Source organism: Lipophrys pholis (genome assembly GCF_963383615.2).
Source record: "Lipophrys pholis genome assembly, chromosome: 8".
In the NCBI taxonomy this organism is placed as follows: Eukaryota; Metazoa; Chordata; class Actinopteri; order Blenniiformes; family Blenniidae; genus Lipophrys; species Lipophrys pholis.
In genome coordinates, this window is record NC_137630.1 from 21,219,466 (window position 1) to 21,238,993 (window position 19,528).

Below are 19,528 nucleotides of genomic sequence, written 5' to 3' on the forward strand. Positions count from 1 at the left end.
GAAGGCCCAGTTCCGCTCACATCTGCCATGAGGTCAACTTCTTTTTGAATTTTTTTCCACTGACCAAGGGACTTTCAGACTTTGATTATAAGCTTGTCACTGGGACACCAGGAGAGAGTCAGAAGACCTGCATGCTGCATGCAATATCTAAAGAGGTTTTAATGAAATGGGTACACGTTTTGGGTCAAAGCATCAATCTAGGCGCAGGAGACTCTTATCATCAAATGAAGGGGAAACATGATAATAATTTGTCTCGTCTATAAAACAATGGAGGGTGTAACAGACCACAAAGCTTTATAATAGAGCTTTTCAAGTCGAGTTTCTGGAAACCAAAAGAACATGGTTTAAACACTGAGCAGTGTAATACTGAGCTGTTTGGTTTCCAATCATAGGATAAAGAAAATCTTTGTCAATTTACAATAAACAATGCCACCTTTTCTCTGTGAACCGTGGGTCTATAAGTGGTGGGCTGCGCAGTGCTTGGCCCACTAGTCTCATAGTTGGGAGGTCGTGGGCACATATCTTGGCAAGGCATTATATGTGTGGAGTTCGCATGTTTACCCCATGCATGCATTCTCCATGAACATGTATGTAAAGGTTGATTTGTGACCTCAAATTGCTTCTAGGTGTAAATGTGAGTGTGTGTGGTTGTCTGTCTGTGTTTGCCCTTTGATGGGCTGGTGACGTGTCCAGGGTGTGGCCTGCCTTCGCCCATAGTTAGCTGGGATGGATGGATGGACGGATGGATGGATGGATGGATGGATGGATGGATGGATGGATGGATGGATGGATGGATGGATGGATGGATGGATGGATGGATAAAGCAATTAAAAAACATTAATGGAAGGATGTATGAGACTGGGTTACCTCTCTATAAATGGAGGAATTTATAAGTTCCCCTTAGCCAACAGCCCTCATTGTGTCAGATCAGGTGAATAATATGGACAACTCTTAACATCAAACCCACCTGGTAATGAAATTTGAGTTCACTCAGTTTCCAGTCACTCCAGTCATGTCCTGTTTGCTTCCGATTTAGTTTTCATTTTTATCTTCTGTCAGTTGTGAACGCTGCTCAGTCAACATCCCTGATCCCTGACCGAGCGCTTAACAAATCTAGGAGAAAAAAAACTTAGATATTTACATTGGCTTTCAAATTGTAGTATTTGTTTTCTCTTATGTATTTTAGTGTATTAGTAGAGATCTGATAAATGCCCTTCATATTTCCATGTATTTGTATTTTTATGCACTTGAATTTTTGTGTGTTCTTGGTTTTTGTGCAGCTGTATTTTTGGTCCCGTTTGGTTGGATCAATTGATTGGATAAAATGTCCTCGAGGAAGACTTCAAAGCCTGAAATGGTCCAAGTGGAAAACATGGCATCTATTACCATTGGTGTGTGAGGATGAGTGAATATGACAGTGTAAAGCATTTTGAGATCACTAAAGCAGTGAAAAATGCACTATTTAAGTTTGGTCCATTTGCCATTATAACCACAGGAGCTTTGCCACATGACGGACATCCTTTCTACCCTACGAGCAATGAGCCGCGAGACATGCAGGAAATGTCTGTAGCGTGGATAATTGCTCTGCATTTGTTCACAAAATGAGGCCCCAAGCGTGACGTGAGGCCCAACGCGTAGCGCGTATTCTGCATATATGGAGAAGCGGTCCTAATAAGTGGCATTAAGAAAATCCCATATACACTGGTAAAGGTGTACATAGTTTATTCTGCACAGGTAAATGCCTGAAATGTTTATTTGCTCTGTCAGGTGGGAGCTCTCTGGTTGCTGCATACCTTGTAATTTAACTAAATAATATGGTAGCTGTCTATTCAAAGTGCAGGTAGTTGTATACACACCTTCAAGCTGTTTTCGTGCAGTGATGAGTGACTGAGCTTTATTCAAGGACACGTCGATGATGAGCTGAGAGCAGAGAGCATTTATAATTCACTCTGCAACCCATATTTTACTGACATCTTCCTGAGATGTGAACTTTGGTCCCACTACCTCTGTAACCACCATCACCATCAATGCTGCACATAAATCAGATGACATGAGGACTTGTGTATAATAAGGCTGACATATTTAATCTCATACTTTTTCTGTGCTCAATCGCTTCACTTATTTTTACCACCAGTGCTCGGAGGGCAGGAGAAGACAAATTGAGGGTTTTTATTTTCTTTCTCTCGTTTGTGTAGGTTTCAGACTATTGTGTAGGTTCACCATAGATAGATAGATAGATAGATGGATAGATAGATAGATAGATAGATAGATAGATAGATAGATAGATAGATAGATAGATAGATAGATAGATAGATAGATAGATAGATAGATAGATAGATAGATAGATAGATAGATAGATAGATAGATAGATAGATAGATAGATAGATAGATAGATAGATAGATAGATAGATAGATAGATAGATAGATAGATAGATAGATAGATAGATAGATAGATCAAATGCTACATTACTAAAAAAAATAAGATTAATACAATGGTATTGGAAACAAACCAACAACATGGCATTAAGGTTAAAGTAAGTCCCACTTTGAGATATTCAATCAGCAATAACAGATTTATTGGCTTCTTATCACAGTCTGACTGACATATTATCATAATTTAGGCTTAAAATCACAGTTACTTATTTTTCTCAACACCTGCAGTTCCACGTCCAGTGCTGTTATTCCTTTCAAGGCATGTTTTTTTTGCCACTTGATGAATGTAAGTCCAATATTTACTTTCTTTGAGCACAAATATTCTCTTTAACCAACTCCCAAGAGAAATATCTGTGTGGTTAGCTGCTAAAGGCTCTGCTTGTTCAGCACAAACTTTGTCTATTGAGTAGTGGGCAGATATTCTGCACAAACAAAGCGTTGGCCTGACAACAAACAATAACCCCACACTGGAGCTATAACACTCCGTAAAGCAGATAGAACCTGCATATCCCTGTCGGTTCATCTTTGTCTGGATACGCTGTTATATTGTCATGCTGTTTTTATGTTGTTGCTTGATATAAACATCGATTATAACCACAAGTGACCAAGCAGAGCGCTTCAAAACAATAGAGTTGACAAAACAGACTGCTGTGAGGAATATGAAATCTTTTTTGTTCCCCAAGCTTTGCTTTGATATAAATATCAAAACACTGGTAAAAGTGGCTGCAATCAGCTGGAACAGCTCTCCTGTGGATCAGAGAGGCAGCTCATCCAGCCCTTTTCTTTAAACACTGCTTTAACATAGTCCTGCTTTCTCTTTGGTCCTAAGTCGCCGTTTAACTTCTGTTATTTCATCTGATCTTTCATTTCATGTCGTATTGTGTCTTTGCAGGACCCCAGTTACTTTTTGTACATGATTCTTGTTCAGGATGTTTTAATTCTGAAAAGCATAAATTAAGATAACAGGTAGAAGCAGTAAATTAAATATTATGTCACACTGTGAGATAATGTGTAAATGTGGACATACAGGGTGGCTTATCGTCATGAGAGGAACCCAAGCATGATATCTCGTGATAGCTCACTTTGTATATAAAACAGAGAGCACTACAGATGATATATAATCCTGACTGTAAAAGTTATTTAATACTTATTGTACTTGTTACTTTTCCAGCTCCAGCCTGTTCTGGACATTGTCTCCCTCACCCCCATTATTGAAAGGAATATGCTCTCTTCTATCAAAGGAGCATGCCGCACACGAAAATGTGCTCTCAAATGCACATCTCAGTCACGCCCCTAAATGCAAATCAGTCTGACGATGGTAAACACTTCATGAGATTCAACTGCGTCTGTGGAGGTGCACACAGCTCACTTGCGGGCTTTGTCTCTTCTTTGGAAAGTCACAGCAGACGTTGAATCACCTTTCACTTCTCTAGCCTTGTCATGTAGGTTATAAAGTATTTTACCATCAGGTTTTCACAAGAAGCTTCTTTTATGTTTGCTAAGCAAACATCATAAAAGAAATGTCAAGCCATTGCTCTGTGCTGAAGACTGAATCAAAAGAAGATTTCAGCTTTCAAAAAAGATCGAGCTGCTGCAGAAGTTGTTCTAATGAAAGGCAGAGTTACAGTGAGCACTGGAAGCAGACAAAGAGGGACACCTTTTGCCCTCCGAGCAGTCAGGCCACTGTTGGGGGGAAAAAATGCCTTGAAATCCAATCCAAAGAATATTAAACCAGGTTTCTGTGTGCCTGACAGGAGCAGGGAAAAAGAAGAGGGATGTTTCACATTTGAGTAATTGTAGCTGTTGCCCCAGTGTCGTCTCGTGTTGTTTCACTGCCATTTAGTATGAGAGGTATTTGTTAAGCGTGAACGCTCCCAGACAAGCAGGGATGATATACATTGTGTTTGGCAAAGCAAATGGGGGGTCCGTATACCACGGATGATTAAAGCGCGAGCGGTGCTATTGTGAATTTTGATCACCATCTAATTTCCTGCTCAATTTGATTACAGATATTATGATGCAACAAAGAAAAGCACATGCAAGCAGTTCAGGTTTAACCAAAGTAAATTAGTAATTGTCCAAATGCAGATGCTTATTCTCTGTGTGTACCGTAGAATTACTAAACATTAACTCAAATTGTGAAATTAAACCAGAATTAGCATGTAATTACCTCTCACTCTCTGTCCCACTGCAGTGTCTGACAGATAAACAGCGTCTCCACTCGCAGCAGAAAGGATTTATGAGCCTTTTTCAAAGAAATCCCATATGCACCTGGTGCAGCTGTCACTGTTTATTATACCTCTACATTATAAGTGCCTAGTGCATTAATGCAATCACACTTCCTTCACTTGGTTTGATGTCTGTGTCATATCCAAGAGTGCATTTCAACTGCATCACCATGACTGATGGCCAGTGGTGGCCTGACCCACACTCCCCAAGTGGTGGTTTGATTTCTAATGGACAAAGAAACAAAGCAGCCTGTCTCTGCAAGATGGATTTAAAATCACACAGCACCTCCTACTGTTTGAAAAACAACATCTCGCCCTGTCAGTGGTCCAGATGGACCACAGTAAGTTGTTCAGTGGAGTTTTTATAAGGCTAAGTGCTTTATTAATAGTGCTGCTGTGCAGAAACTCCCATCCGGTTACTTTTGTCAGACTAACAGCTCTGATGTAAGAAGTTAGCGATGCTTGTTTCAAAGTTATGTTCAACTGATGAGATGTGACTTCCTACCGTCTTTAATAGGTCTGCAGAGGGACCACACTGAACAGGGCTGACCTGGACGACATAAGGCGTGCGGGCCCTTATACGACCTTTCGCCTGTCCATGACAGGATCTGGAGAGGTCAATAGGAAGGTTTGAATCAAATTAATATTTTGGTTGATTTTTTTAAAGCTCTTTTTTTACTCAGTGTTTGTTATTAATGTTATTTGCCTTTTCCTGCCTTTAATTGCTTATTTCCTGAGATAACTGTAAAAGGTACAAATAGTTACTTCTGTACTATTGCAGTTTATCCGGTAATGGAGAAAAACTGAGAAATAAATAATCTATCTATCTATCTATCTATCTATCTATCTATCTATCTATCTATCTATCTATCTATCTATCTATCTATCTATCTATCTATCTATCTATCTATCTATCAGTGGTGAACCTACACAATATAGTGAAAATATAAACATTGTTTAGGTCGATAAAGTGGATTTTTCACTTTGTGGAAAAGCAATATATCTGCTCTTAGAATTCTCTTTGAATAATCATTAAACACAAGAACTTGACAGATGCAGAGCACAAACTGTCAGATTCATGTGACATACTGCTTTTTATAAGGAGACGTTCTGATAGTGAACAGTAAAACGTACTGCTTGGCTTTTCACTGTGGTTTTAAGTTATTAATGTGGAATTAAAAGCGCAGCTGTGGAATCATGGACCTGCTATGGTAGTCACCGACTGATCAATCTTTAAAACCTGTTTTATCCTGAGCTGGAGATGCATACGATGGGCTATACACAGATCAGATCACAGAGCTAATCAGGACATTACAATGACTCACATGCAGTCATTGTACTACTCTGAATGGTGTAGGCCCAATATTATTATCTGATTGTGTTATGTGACAAATGACTTATCGACTTTATTACTTATCCACAAAGATAACAAATTTCCATAGCATAGACACATTTAAACTGAGCCACTTATCTGGACAAGCTCCTCGTCCACGGTGTTGGGGTTTGATGTGAAATCGATCCATCAGCTCCACCACCTAAGCCCCAGCTAACACTCATAGGCAACATGATACCTTGAGTTTAGATTTCATTTTGTTAACACAACAAGAATGATTTCAAAATGATTTCCCTGAAACAAATGAATTGACTATGATGCAGCTGGAAGTTGTCACATGTAAAATGGTTTAAGGTAGGGCTGTCTAACAAGGGACTTGTGGACCAGAATTGGGGTCCAAGGATGGAGTTCTAAGTTTTAAAGACCTTGACTTGAAGACCTTGAATCTTTCAATCAAAGAAACTCTTGATTCACAATCGTTTACTGTGTTATGCAGTGTTTCAATAGGAGTAGGGTACATAACAGCACACGTACGCACGCACGTACGTACACACTCACAGACAAAATAGATGTGTTTTTTTATTTTGGGATTTGCATTTCTTTTGACAACATTTGAAGTTTTCCATACATGTCTCTACTAACATTTTTTGTGGCTATGTTGGAGGATATCATAACTCAAATTCAACAATTTTCTATAATAAATTTTGGGGTAACTGCAGATAAAAAAAACTATTTTATTATAGGTTACTCTATAGCTTGCTTTAATAATATTTCATCTTTATTTGGCAGTCATTGAAATACTTGGAAATTGACCTCCTCAATATTCCAGTTGATGGTGATAAACGTTTTTGCAATGTGTAACTCTGAATAAAAATCCTTCATTTTAAGTAAATCGTTGGGCAAATGTTAGAAATGAACCCTCGTCATTTGAACTAGTTTTGCGTGCATGCTGCATTTAATCAAATATGGCCTCAAACGACTTCATTACTTCCACATTTTAAACTTTATAAATGGAATGCATGTTTTCAGTCAAATATTGAACCAAAAGGTTATGGCAACATTACAATACCACATGACATGTGACAATTTAAGTCAATATGAGTGTTTGCTGTGTAGATTTCCTTTCTTTTTTCTTTTTTTTTTCAAAGAGACTTTGAAAGATTTTGATGTTAAAGGTTCCCAGTTTGGGAATCCCAATTTTATTGACTGATGTTGAAATGTAGAGTAAATTCACCCTTAATTTACCAATAAAACACTTTTAGCACCTTAAATTGACATTGCAACATACAGCAATTATCCCACCGGTCACAAATGTGACCATTCATAAATAATCGTTTTTCTTGTACTTTTCCAGAATTTTCTTTATAAATTATTATTGATTTTGTTTTAAGGTGGCGGGTTTACTCAGAATATTTATGCAGAACTAACTTATCAGTCTGGAGCTTTTCTAGCTCCATGTTACTTTCTGTCTCAGTCCTTTAAGATGCAGTTATGACTTCTCCTGTTTACTATTCCTCTCCTTCTCACTCATCATGTCTATGCTCGTCTCTGCTGCTTGTAACCTTAAGGGCTTGTATTTTGATTCTTAATAATAAGGATTTAATATCATACACCAACAGGTCTGTTTCTTTACTTCAGTTTACTTTCTTCTTTTTTTTTGGTCTGTGCCTACTTTAACAATAACAACACATCTTTCATCACAATGGCTGACAGTGTAAATCTGCAAAAGTTAAAAATCATCACCATAAACACAATAAACTTAACAAACTGTGACGATGTATCGACATGTTTGACTGCGCCCGGCCTTGTTTTCTTTGTTCCATCTGACACCAGATCAAAACGAAATGTCACCGCGAAACAGACGAAGCAGAGAAAATTAACTGTTTACAGAGACACCAGTAAAAAAAAAATGTCAAGAGCGACGTGAACAGGTCTGCTGTTTAGGAAAATAAACAGCAGATCTTCATCTATCCTCTCAGGGGCCTCTGCTTCGTGTGTGTGAATGAGAGGCACCTGAGATAATTTGGGGAATAGATGGAGATGTCATGCTCAAATTACTCAGACGGCTCGTCCCTCACACAGGAGCCGTGGGAGCTGTCGAGGTGTCTCGCTTCAGTGTTTTTAAATTAATGAGCCATTTTGTCAAGTGAAAATTCAATGTGGCTGCATGTTGCTTTGGTGAAAAACACAAATTCATGTCATTCTGTCACTTAGTGTTGTTGTTGTTGTTGTTGCTGTTGAACATGAAGAAAAGAAAATCCACAAAAGATACCTGCACTTTATAATGTTACTGGCAAACCGGCTTAATTTAAAGTGATACTACAGGAACATTGATTAACTGAGGATGAATGATATTACAACTTATTATGATGAACGAGCCGTATGGTGGTGAGGTGGATAGCACTCTCCCCACAGTGAGAAAATCTAGCGTACGAATCTGTTCTCACTATTTCTTCCCACATCTAAAGACAGAACTATTGTAAATCTCTCAATTGACCGTGGAAGTGTGTGTGATTGTCTCTGTGTGTTGTCCCTGTGATGGAAGCTCACTTGTACAGTGTATATTTAGTTTTCAGTCAAGCTGGGGGTCAGCTGCAGAACCCTGAAACATAGATGGATGGATGGATGGATGGATGGATGGATGGATGGATGGATGGATGGATGGATGGATGGATGGATGGATGGATGGATGGGAATCTGTGACTGAAACTACACTGAAAGAAAAACGTTGCGACATCAATAAAAATGCACTAGATGGCGCCATGTGAGAAAAAGTCGATGACAACTGTGGACCAAAGACTAGATATAGAAGGCTAAGATAGATAGATAGATAGATAGATAGATAGATAGATAGATAGATAGATAGATAGATGGATAGATCCCGAGGGAACTTCAAGCAAGACATCTGATTGGTTGATTAATGGATGGATGGATGGATGGATTTAAGTCGATTCATATTGACTTTAACCTAAAACAATTGTCAGTCTTTGAACCATTCTATAGAGCAAAGTCTAATGTAACTATTGGAGGGGACATAAACACAAAATTATTGTGGCTAAAAAATAAGATATGATGGTATTTTATAGTTTTCTTTCAACACCTGGAAGTTCAGAATCGCGGTTATGTCTAATGGGGGTAAAAAAGGCTTAATATAAAAGTGACTATGGAATCAAACTGCTCCCTTAAGTGTCCTCTTTTAAAAACACGTGGTGAGACATTGTCCAGGTGGAGCTGGCCGAAACTTCTCGCGGGGAATCTAGTTTTCACCTCGACGTGACTGAATGGGGGTGAAGCGTCCAGTTTGTTCACAGACGATGGAGATGTTAATGTCCCGGTCATGTTGTGGTTCCACCTGGTTCCACCTGACCCAGGTTCAGTCATCCAGCACGTGTCGATGTGCGCTGTGACGCGCGCTGGGGGGACGCACGGTGCTCCCACCCTGCGGGGGTCCTGTGGGGACAGAGGGGGACTCTCTCCTCGGTCAGTGGTGATCAGTCTTAACGGGCGTGTGTGTGCGTGTGTGTGTGCGTGTGCGTGTGTGTGTGTGTGTGTGTGTGTGTGTGTGTGCGTGTGTGTGTGTGTGCGCGCGCGCCTGTGCGCGCGCCTCCTCTCCCCTCCTCAGCGCACAGGCGCCCTGCGCTCCAGTCTGCTGACACACCGGGAGGACAGTCCGCGCTACGGCTCCGTGTCATTGGACTCTATGTGGATACAAAGCCTGGTCAACACTCATCCATGGGGATAGTTTAGTGGGAGCTGCAGCCTGCGAGAGCCTATACATGAAAACAGGTAAGTGGCTCATTCGAAACGGCACATTTTTCTTTCTTTTTGTGTGAACAGCGTGTTCTCAATTTTACAACTTGAAACAGCTCTAACACTGAAGGTGACGGTTGTTTTGTTTTTTGTCGCTTTTTGCTGCTTAAATATAGTGAGTCATAACTCGGATTACACCCAACAGAGAGGCATGTATTTCCAGTTCAGCCAATAAAGTGCTCCAAATGAGCGACCACTGAATATAACCGACTGGAAGCCTTTGACAGTGTAATTCTCATCGTGCGTCCATACGAGCACAGTCCATGTTTTCAATTGGATTCACTCATACAGAACAGTGTGGGATGAAATCATGAGGATTAATGAAGCCATAAAGTGGCTGAGCTTGTAAGATAGAGCATATGGCACAACGTCGCCAGATGATCACGGGGGATGGGGGGCAAAAGCAGGACAGAGGAGACAATTGGTCTCTTGTGTGTGGATGGTTTTATGATAATGAAAGTGGACCCCGTTGGCCAGTCCTGAAACACAAAGATCATTCTCAACAAGTCCTGGACTGTGGGCGCCTGCTTGGTGCTGAGGCAGCGAGTGTGTGTGACAGCACCATTATTCACCAAGATGCCTAATTGCTTTACACTGGAAAGAAGAGCTGTGTTGTTAAACTGACCCAAATGTACTATAAACTGTGGTGCGAATGTCATTCTGATGAAGATGTTTTGGTATAAATAAAATTTGAATTGTCTGGTTACATTTAGTTTCCTGTAAGAGTGGCTCAGTTGGGAAGCACTACCACAGATTCACACATTTGCCCTCCTCTTCATCATACAGTCTCAAGACAGTTCCTGTTGGTTGTTTCCTTCTGGTATTCGATTTACAGCCAATAAGCCGTGCTTCTTTTATGAATTACTTTCATTTAGCACAAACATCTCCATTCTCCACTCTGCTGGCTCCAATGCACAGTAGCCTTGACATTTCTCTCAGCTGAAATCACAACGTCCAATGTCCACTTCCACATTTACTAGTGAACATTGTGCATGCTTTGACTAGAACCTGACCACTTTACCCTCACAGATGTCCTCGCAACGCACTCATGAAATCAAAGCGCCTGATTATATTCTGACTACTTAGTACAATGGAATCAATAGGAGCACATTTGAGTCTGGACCTGCTGATTGATTCAGGAAATGATGGCTCCTGCTGCCTGGAGATGCTCATGAATCATGCATGCGCATCTCTAGTGTCTATCTGTTTATAACAAATTGTAGAATTATGGGGCACAATTAGAGAACTGCAGATCACTTTGGGGTGTAGCTGCTTGTGTGAGGATTTATTAGGGTGTAATGCATTGTGTGGCTGTTGTTTTACGAAAGAAGTTGGTGAACATGATTCAGATTTATCTTCCCGAGCACAAAGCAGAAATCAATAAGAGATAGCATTTCTTTCTCTGTGTGTGTGTGTGTGTGTGTGTGTGTGTGTGTGTGTGTGTGTGTGTGTGTGTGTGTGTGTGTGTGTGTGTGTGTGTGTGTGTGTGTGTGTGTGTGTGTGTGTGTGTGTGTGTGTGTGTGTGTGTGTGTGTGTGTTGGAGGAGGTGTCTGCTTGAGTACAAAATACACTATTTATTCCTGGAAAAGGAGCCGGACAAATTATTTGGCACACATATCTTTTAGAGGGACTCCAGGGGCCACAGCGTCAGACCATCATGTATTGCTGATTCTCTGTCCAGATGCAATTCCTTAATGCACTCTGAGAGTCAGAGATCTAATAAGAAGTGGAAGAGCATCTTCAATAATGAAACCCCACCTGCTTCCCTGCTGCAGAGTGCGGGCTGGGGCCGAGCGGCTTCATAAATAACAGAAGCCAGACCTGACACGTGCTGCTCCAACGTCTGGGAACTGCCAATAATCCCCCTCATCTCGTAAGATGCTGCTCTAGCAGAGTGAGGGCAGAGAGAAAACAGGCCCAACATTTAGTTTTTGTTTCGCAGTCATCAAGTAAATGCAGCCCAGTGCAGCTGCTTTACTGTATTAAACAGATCTGCAGAGAGAGGTCGTGGATATTCAATCACATTTTACTGACGACGAGAATACAGGAGGAGCTTTTGTGGATAATTTCGCTATTAACAACACAGGGGATCGCTGTGGCCTCCACTCCCAAAGCAATCTGAATTGTATGCATATTTCTATTTAGTTTCATTGATTTCCTTCAGCAGTATAACATTAGTCCCAAATTGTTTCAGTTCTTCACATCCACTTAAATCCCGTAATCGCTGGTAGTGCTTTTGGACTCCACACTTTATGAGGCAAATCAGTATCATCATTTCGACTCAGGCACTAATTTAGATGTTGTTGTCACAAGAGCATTGTTGTGATACAAATTAATTTCCTCTCCAATATTTGAGATAAATCCCCTGTAGCAATTAACCTGAATTTGAATAATTAACCTGTGCTTGTCGCTGTCTAATAACTACACACTCTCCGGGCTCGGCTCTTTATATTTTTTTCTGCTTTTCTACTTTGTGTTCATTATCCTTACATTTGGCCATGAGCTGACGACAGTGTTGTACAAGCAGCTAAATCACATGAAGGCCTTGTTGATTTGTGATTTGGCTGCCTCAGTGTAGCTAAACAGCGTAGCTTCCTTTGTTCTGGACCTTCTTGTTTTCTCTATGAAGAGAGCCTTTCTTCTGGAGCACAACGTGACCTCCGCTGCTGCTCTTAACACGGAGCCAGTGGCTGACAGAGCTTCGGGCTGTCCTCGCCATGAAAAGATAGCACTGTGCTGAGCTCCAAAGATTGACCCGGCAGGCCTCGTGACTCCCCTGTTGTGTCTCGCAGAGAGTCTCATGAGCGTGATTTATTTAGTTCAGAAGCTGCCCTCAAAGAGAAGCTTTCATGCTGTCCGCAGAGAGCAGACTGACTGGAGAAGTGACATTAGGTGTATCCAATGTGCGCCCTACAGCCAGCGAGTCTTGTATGTTAAAGGCTGCCTTTGCAACAGTAAGCCGCTTTTCTTTACAGTACACTCAATGGAGGTTTTTCTTTCAATTGGCCATCTGCATCTGTGTGTGTGTGTGTGTGTGTGTGTGTGTGTGTTTGTGTTGCGAGCGAGAAGGAGAGAAGCTTTTTATCCCCCTTCAGCTGCCGAGTGCCTGAAATATTTAACAGGGACTGCACTATTTTTGGGTTTGTGCTCAGTTTGTTGTGGGGCTTATGTAATATGTAGTTTTAGCTCAGCGCGCATGCTGATGTTTTCTACCAAAGAGCATACCGTCGACGCCGCTAACTTAAGTGTAGCGGCACGGCGAACATTTTGCAAGCCAGCCTGTACAACCCTGTAAAGGACATTGTACAGTCAAGATTTATGAAGAGATTGGAGCAAGGACTCCAGCGCCATCTGTGCGCTGATGAATTTAATTGCCGTGGTTGATACAGTATCTTGTACATCAAGGAAGCAGGGACAGTCCAGATCGTCTCAGGTTTCATGTCTCTCAGAGATATCGATCTGCTCGTCTCTCTTTCCTCCAAGCTGCCTCCATCCCTCGCTCTTTCTCTCTCTCGTGCGCTCAGTTTGTCTCCCACCTCTCTCTGTTCTCCTCCCTCTCTTCTCCTCTCTGTGGTGTCAGATTCTCTGACTCATGCTCTGGTGTGGAGGATGGGAGGAAGGCAGGGATGAAAGAGAAGAGAGAAAAGTCATTTTGCAGATAGAGAGTGTGACCTTCATCCAGTAAGAGGGATGGGATAAAAGCTGGAGTTAATACCCTGCCAAAGTGTATTCTCCACCATGCCAAAAACACCATTCAGAATGATATATGGTCCTAATAGGAGCTCTCTGATAATAAGAGGCATGCCATTGTAAGGCAAGGCAAGGCAAATGATCAGAAAATCCCAGTGTTGTATCCAGAGGGATAAACACTCTGGAGAAGTCAAGTTGTAGATTCAAGCTTTTCTGTTTTTAGATTCAGCTTGGTCACCAAAATCTGAATGATAACTGTACAGAATATAGTCCCGGGCCTCTTTGTCCCTGTGCTAACTAAAGCCAGTGTAAATACAGGCTCAGACGGTGTCACTCTGTGTCTGGAACCAGCGGCCGCTCGGGAGACAACAATTGACAGTCCAGAAGCACCATCCTCTAAGGTTCATTATCAGTAGGTTTGTGTTGTTTTATAATGAGAACGAGGAAGGGACCCAGGTTCAGCTAACGAGAAGACGGGAGACGCTTTGTAAAAAGTGCTGCATCAAACCCTGATCAATGTACGCTCCTCACAAAGTGGCCCAGTTCTTTTTACGGGTAATAATCGTCACTGAGTGAGAGCGGACTAAATACTGCTCCATCACGACAGTCTCAGAAACTGAAGGCTCGCTGTAGACTGCCATCACGGAGAGTCAATTAAGCCGCTGTTCATTACCCGCCGGAGTTGCTCGTAAATATGCAGATTCTGCCACAGAATGCAGCGTCTGAGCTGTATAGACGAACTGACATGATCGTAAGTTACCGCGACAAGAAGAAGCCTCGACACTATTGATTCACGCCACTTATGAGGTTTGACAGACTTCGCAAATGCAGCTGTTTCTGATGTCAATAATTCACGGAAAGTGAAGCTCCTGATGTGGTGAGCGTTTGCCAAGTGGAACGGCGAGTGAGAAATAAAATGGTTTTTGTGTCGTGATAAAAGACGCTTAGCTCTGTTATTAGCAAAAATGTGTTTTGCGAAGTGAATTTGATCAGATTTTCTTTTCATAACCGACCTGGCAGCGCTTCACATTTGTTGTTCCGGCCTTCAAACTCACAAAGTTGTTAAGACTTTAAACTAAAATCTCTCATTGCGATGACAACTTCTCATCAGATGCATTGAAATTGTGTGGCTTTAATCTTCTTTTTTTTGTTGTTGTTTTTAAACGCCTGATGTTGAGGAGTAAAACCACCCCACCGTAGTTGAAACTTATCAGTGCCAGCTCCTGTTTCGCTGCAGACGTGGCTGCCTGCCTGGCTCCAGCGGGCAGCTCGGGGCTCTGATAACCCTCTCTGGGGCCTTGTGGTTGACAGGCGACTCGCACTGCAGGCTGACACGGTTCTGCTTTAACACCAGATGAGGCCGGGGGCAGATAGGAGAGGACAGTACCCTCTGCGCCGGGGGCCGACCCCTCCCATTATATGTGACAGAGCCGAGACAGACATGCTGAGAGATGAAACACTGCTCTTTAATTTCAAGCCTCTCCTCTTTCACTGCTAAAGCCCCCTTCTCCTGCCTCTCCTCTTCCTCTCAGTGAGGAAATTGTGGTAGGAGGGCTTTATTGGTTGAAAGCCTTTCACACTAAAATCAAGTGCTTGTTAGGCTTTTAAATTGTGATCTTTTCCTGTTAGAATACCATATAATAAAACAGTATATTGAGCTGTACAGGGGCATATTTCCCTAATCAGCTGTCTTACAGAATTCTCAGGTTTCTATTTTTAGACCAGTTTTGATTATTTCCCATGTAAGATCCATGTGCTTCTTTCGTTGTTGTTCTCAATAGACTAAATTCATACCTTTCCTCGCACCTCTCAGGGTTTAACAACATTTGAATGGAAATGAGAAGAAAGCAGAAGGCCCTCGATGGAGTTTCCAGCTCTGTCAGTCAAATCTGTGTTCAAACCACAACCAATAAATGTCGGGGATTCTATGTTTATTGCAGAAAAATATTGAATAAAGAGCACTTATTGTAAACAAGACAAGATTCATGTCTACTAAAATAATGCAACAGATTATCCGCAATATTGCTGACTGTGTCTGATGTTGAGTGAATTAAGCATTAATAGATTTATACATCAGAGTTTGAGGAGATCCAACAGTAAAGAAAAACAAATAATTCCCAAGTGAATGCATAATGACGAGGCAGGATCAGGTATTAAAAAAGATGAGTGCATCTGTAAATATGTAATAACCATTGACACGAGGCTGCCTCACAGTGTGACTACTCCAGTTTCCAGCCACAGTCCAGAATTTGAGGTTGATTTGTGACTCTTAATTAGTTTTTCATGTATGCTTGCGTATGAAGGCCGTATAGAAGATGGATGGATAATCATATTCTCAATTTATTGGTACTTCTATGTTCAGTTGGCTTAGATCTTCAATTGCACTCGCGGCAACTGGACATGTGAGGTTGTTCAACTCAATGGCAACCTTGAGAGGAGAAAACCTTTTGCCCTTGAAGAAATGTACATTCTTTTTATGATATCCATGATTAGAAGTCTATGTATCCGCTGAATCAATCATCACAGGGTGGATTTCTTTGTCCAGAGTTTTTTATGTGGCAGATGCAGCCTTCAGTCACTTGTGTTAAGATCACTCCGCTACAGAGCTCATGAAGCAGCACCAGTGATGAGTTGTGCCGTCCCCTCTTGTAATATTTTCTTATATTCATGTAACCCAAAGGCCACTGCAGGACGTTGAAACTCTGCTAAAAATGTTAGTATACAGTATTCATTCTTGAGAGCTTCTACATACTTTCTTTTTTTTTTTTCTACACTAGAGAATGAGATGTAGACATGGAAACTCTAAATGACAGGACGCTTTGTTTACACTCAAGTGCCCTTGTGTGGATAAGCACACGTTTATTCCCTGAGCTTCTCATTTAAATTTAGAGGAGACTGACTAACCACAAGTGAAGAGGAGCCCAGAGAAACATTTCTTCCCCCGCTTGTATTTTTCATCATTGTGTGTGGAGATGACGCTCTCATTGTGTCATCTCATGCACTCAGACATTCAGACATGACTGAGTTTGGAGTTTCTTCATGACAGATGGATGCATAAACTTCTCTGGAACTTCTCCGCAGATCAAAGCCTGTCTGCTCCCGTGTGTGTGTGTGTGTGTGTGTGTGTGTGTGTGTGTGTGTGTGTGTGTGTGTGTGTGTGTGTGTGTGTGTGTGTGTGTGTGTGTGTGTGTGTGTGTGTGTGTGTGTGTGTGTGTGTGTGTGTGTGTGTGTGTGTGTGTGTGTGTGTGAGACTAGATGGCCCCTTTCATCCCAGCAGCTGGAAGCGGGTTTGTTTGACTTTTGTTTTGGTACACACACATCTATGAATGTTGCTGTCTGAACATGTGTGTGTGATGGCGGGGTGGGGGGTTGCTGGATTGCATATATGGATGGTCTTTCACCTCTTGGCACCACCGTGCAAGCGTACACACTTTGACACCCTCTCACTTACTGGTCCATACGTGCCCACCCGGGGGACACCCGACCTCCTCTAAGTCTGTGTATGTTTATCAAGCAGACCCTCCTCCGTTTGAACTGTGTGCAGAGGGGAGTCCTGTTTCCCCAGCTCACCACGGAGACCAGGCATGTCCCCCCCTCATTTCCCGCGAGACCTCCCCGAGCCGTCTGCTTGCCGGTTGTGTGAGGGACATGATTGTCTCAGAACAGGTGTCCAGTCCTCGAGACAAGCGGGTTGTACAACATCCTTTTCATCCTGACAGTCTCTCTGGAGTGGAAGCTTGAAAAGATGGCAAGAAAATTGGAAGAAAAAAAAAAAGCCATTGCTGGCAGCTGTCATGAGATGTATGCTGGCTGCTTTTATCTGTAAGATCTTTGAGGTATGATTTATGAAGGATAGACCAAAAGCATCCATCTCGGATACTTCATTAGCTCTTCTGGTGGTAATTATGCTGTATAATGATTCCCAAACTGTAATTATAACATTGCATGAGACAGTCCTGCATTTTTATATCTGTCCATTTCCTGCACCTGCTTTACCAAGAGCAGAGTAAGAGGGGACCATTTTTGTACATCATATATTTATACCACCTGTACACTGATCATCTGATTTTTTCATTTACACTGATGCAATGTGTCCTAAAACAACAGCTGTGTCATTAAGTTTACTTTTACAATCAATAGGTTGGGTTTTCCTTTTTTACTTTCTTTCATACTTGATTAACTATCTATTTTATCTTTTTTCTTCATGACTTCAACACTCATATTTGGAGGCTGATGAATCGTATTGTGTGTGTTTTGAAGTTATTCAGAAGCTCATATTAGAGACGTAAACCTTGACCGGGATTGGAGTGAAAGGGTTACCTATCATAGCGGCACATACAGTTTATAATAATCTGGCTGCTAATGTATGGAGATAGGGCAGAAAGCCAAAAAGAAAAAAGTTTAATCTGGGTTCATCTGAAATATATATGAAATGTTATATAAAGGTCATTTTATTGTAGTTGGGATTGACTACAGCACCCTCCAGCATCCAGCAGTGTAGAAGAAGGATGGATAGTGTTTTTCATATCGTATGACTGTCATATTTTATTATTTAAAGCAGATAATAGTATCTGCAAATGTATCAAATTACCCAAAAAAACCTTAAATGCTAGTTAAAATATAAACAGATCTGCAAAAGCGACTATGTGTAAAAGTAAAGCTATATTTGGAGAACAGTGCAATGAACTTCTGATGATAGCAAAGCTAAAAGTGGCACTTCACTTGATTCCTGCTGCTATATGAAGCAGATCTAATGCGCGAAAGTGATCTTTGCTATCTGAGTTTCTCGTAACAACTTGTAAACTGACGGTAATTATCAATAAACACCAACTCTATAAGAATCGGATTAGTTTGGAAGGCATGAGATCAATCACAAAGCCAATAAATACACAAAACGATCGATGTCTGCACAGCATTTAAAGCCTATCTATTGAACGTATTTCCTGTAAATAATACCATTTCTTCCCCCAAGCAGCCTTCAATCTCTGGGTGCTCCTCATGTTTATTCTAGTTTGTACTGTTTCACAGTCCTCTCTATATTGACCTATATCTATTCCTGTATTTATTTATTCATGTATATGGTGTTTTTCTGTGCTTATTTTGCACAGCCAACTACACAACATTGTAAAATGTCTTGTTTTATTGAAGCAATGTCAAATAATATTTATTTCATACAATTCTATACCACACATGGGCTCCGTGGCTGTGCAGGAAGAAAAAAAAACCCTGTGAACATTCAGAGCATGTACAGAAATCTGTTGCAACTGGCTATTCATCCGGTTCATATTTGAGTCCTGGAAAGCTAAATATGCCACCGAGGAGCAAGAAGACGCTACAGCCTCCGTGGATGTTTAGAGATGTGGTTTCTGACTTTCCCTGAGCCACTTTTAAAATGACTACCCAAACAGCAATCATGATTCAGGGCTCCACAATAGGTTGCAAATTTATCAGAATTGTTATGTCGATAAGCTTAATATCCATGTGGCGAAAGAGTGACTGAATTGTGATGAATTCTGTTTCCATGCACTGTGCATTCGTGCTCCGCAAATTCAAAATGATAGCATTTTAAACGAGGAAGAAAAGTGCGATCAATTGATAAAAGAAAATGTGTGATTTACTAGATGAAAAAATTGAAATCGATAGATACCGGTTATTATTTCATATTTGGTTGCCACAGGGGAAAAGTCGGCAGCAGAAAAATGAAGGGGAAAAAACAACCAAGTGTTTTTTAAATGGCTGCTGCTGGGAACAGTGGGTCAAATTAGAGGTGAGAGAAAGAGCACTGTTTGGAAGAACAAACCTCAAAGCACTGAAACAATACCATGATATCACTGTTTGTATTTACAGCATCATGGAAACACACATGATTACATATCATGCAGCACCACTATAATGACATATTGACAGTTCAACATGTCATTTCATCCATGTTTAATTGCATTGTTTACTGTAAACTGCATGATTATCTTATGGCTGTTTCAAGCCGCACCTTACTTCAAACAGCCAAACATTTGAAACAAATGAGTAAGTAGCA

General features: G+C 41.2%; 1 protein-coding gene across 3 annotated transcripts in view; it reads left to right on the top strand.

Annotated features, from left to right (window-relative positions):
* Positions 1-9,430: 9,430 nt before the first annotated feature.
* The window catches only part of pcbp4 (poly(rC) binding protein 4), a 38,457-nt gene continuing 28,359 nt past the window's right edge, over positions 9,431-19,528 (top strand). The window contains exon 1 of one of the 3 annotated variants that reach the window (XM_080468929.1): positions 9,431-9,780. The gene's annotated coding sequence lies outside the window, so the exon portion shown is untranslated. The remainder of the gene's footprint in view (positions 9,781-19,528) is intronic. The other 2 variants (XM_080468927.1, XM_080468928.1) reach the window with 2 other exon arrangements.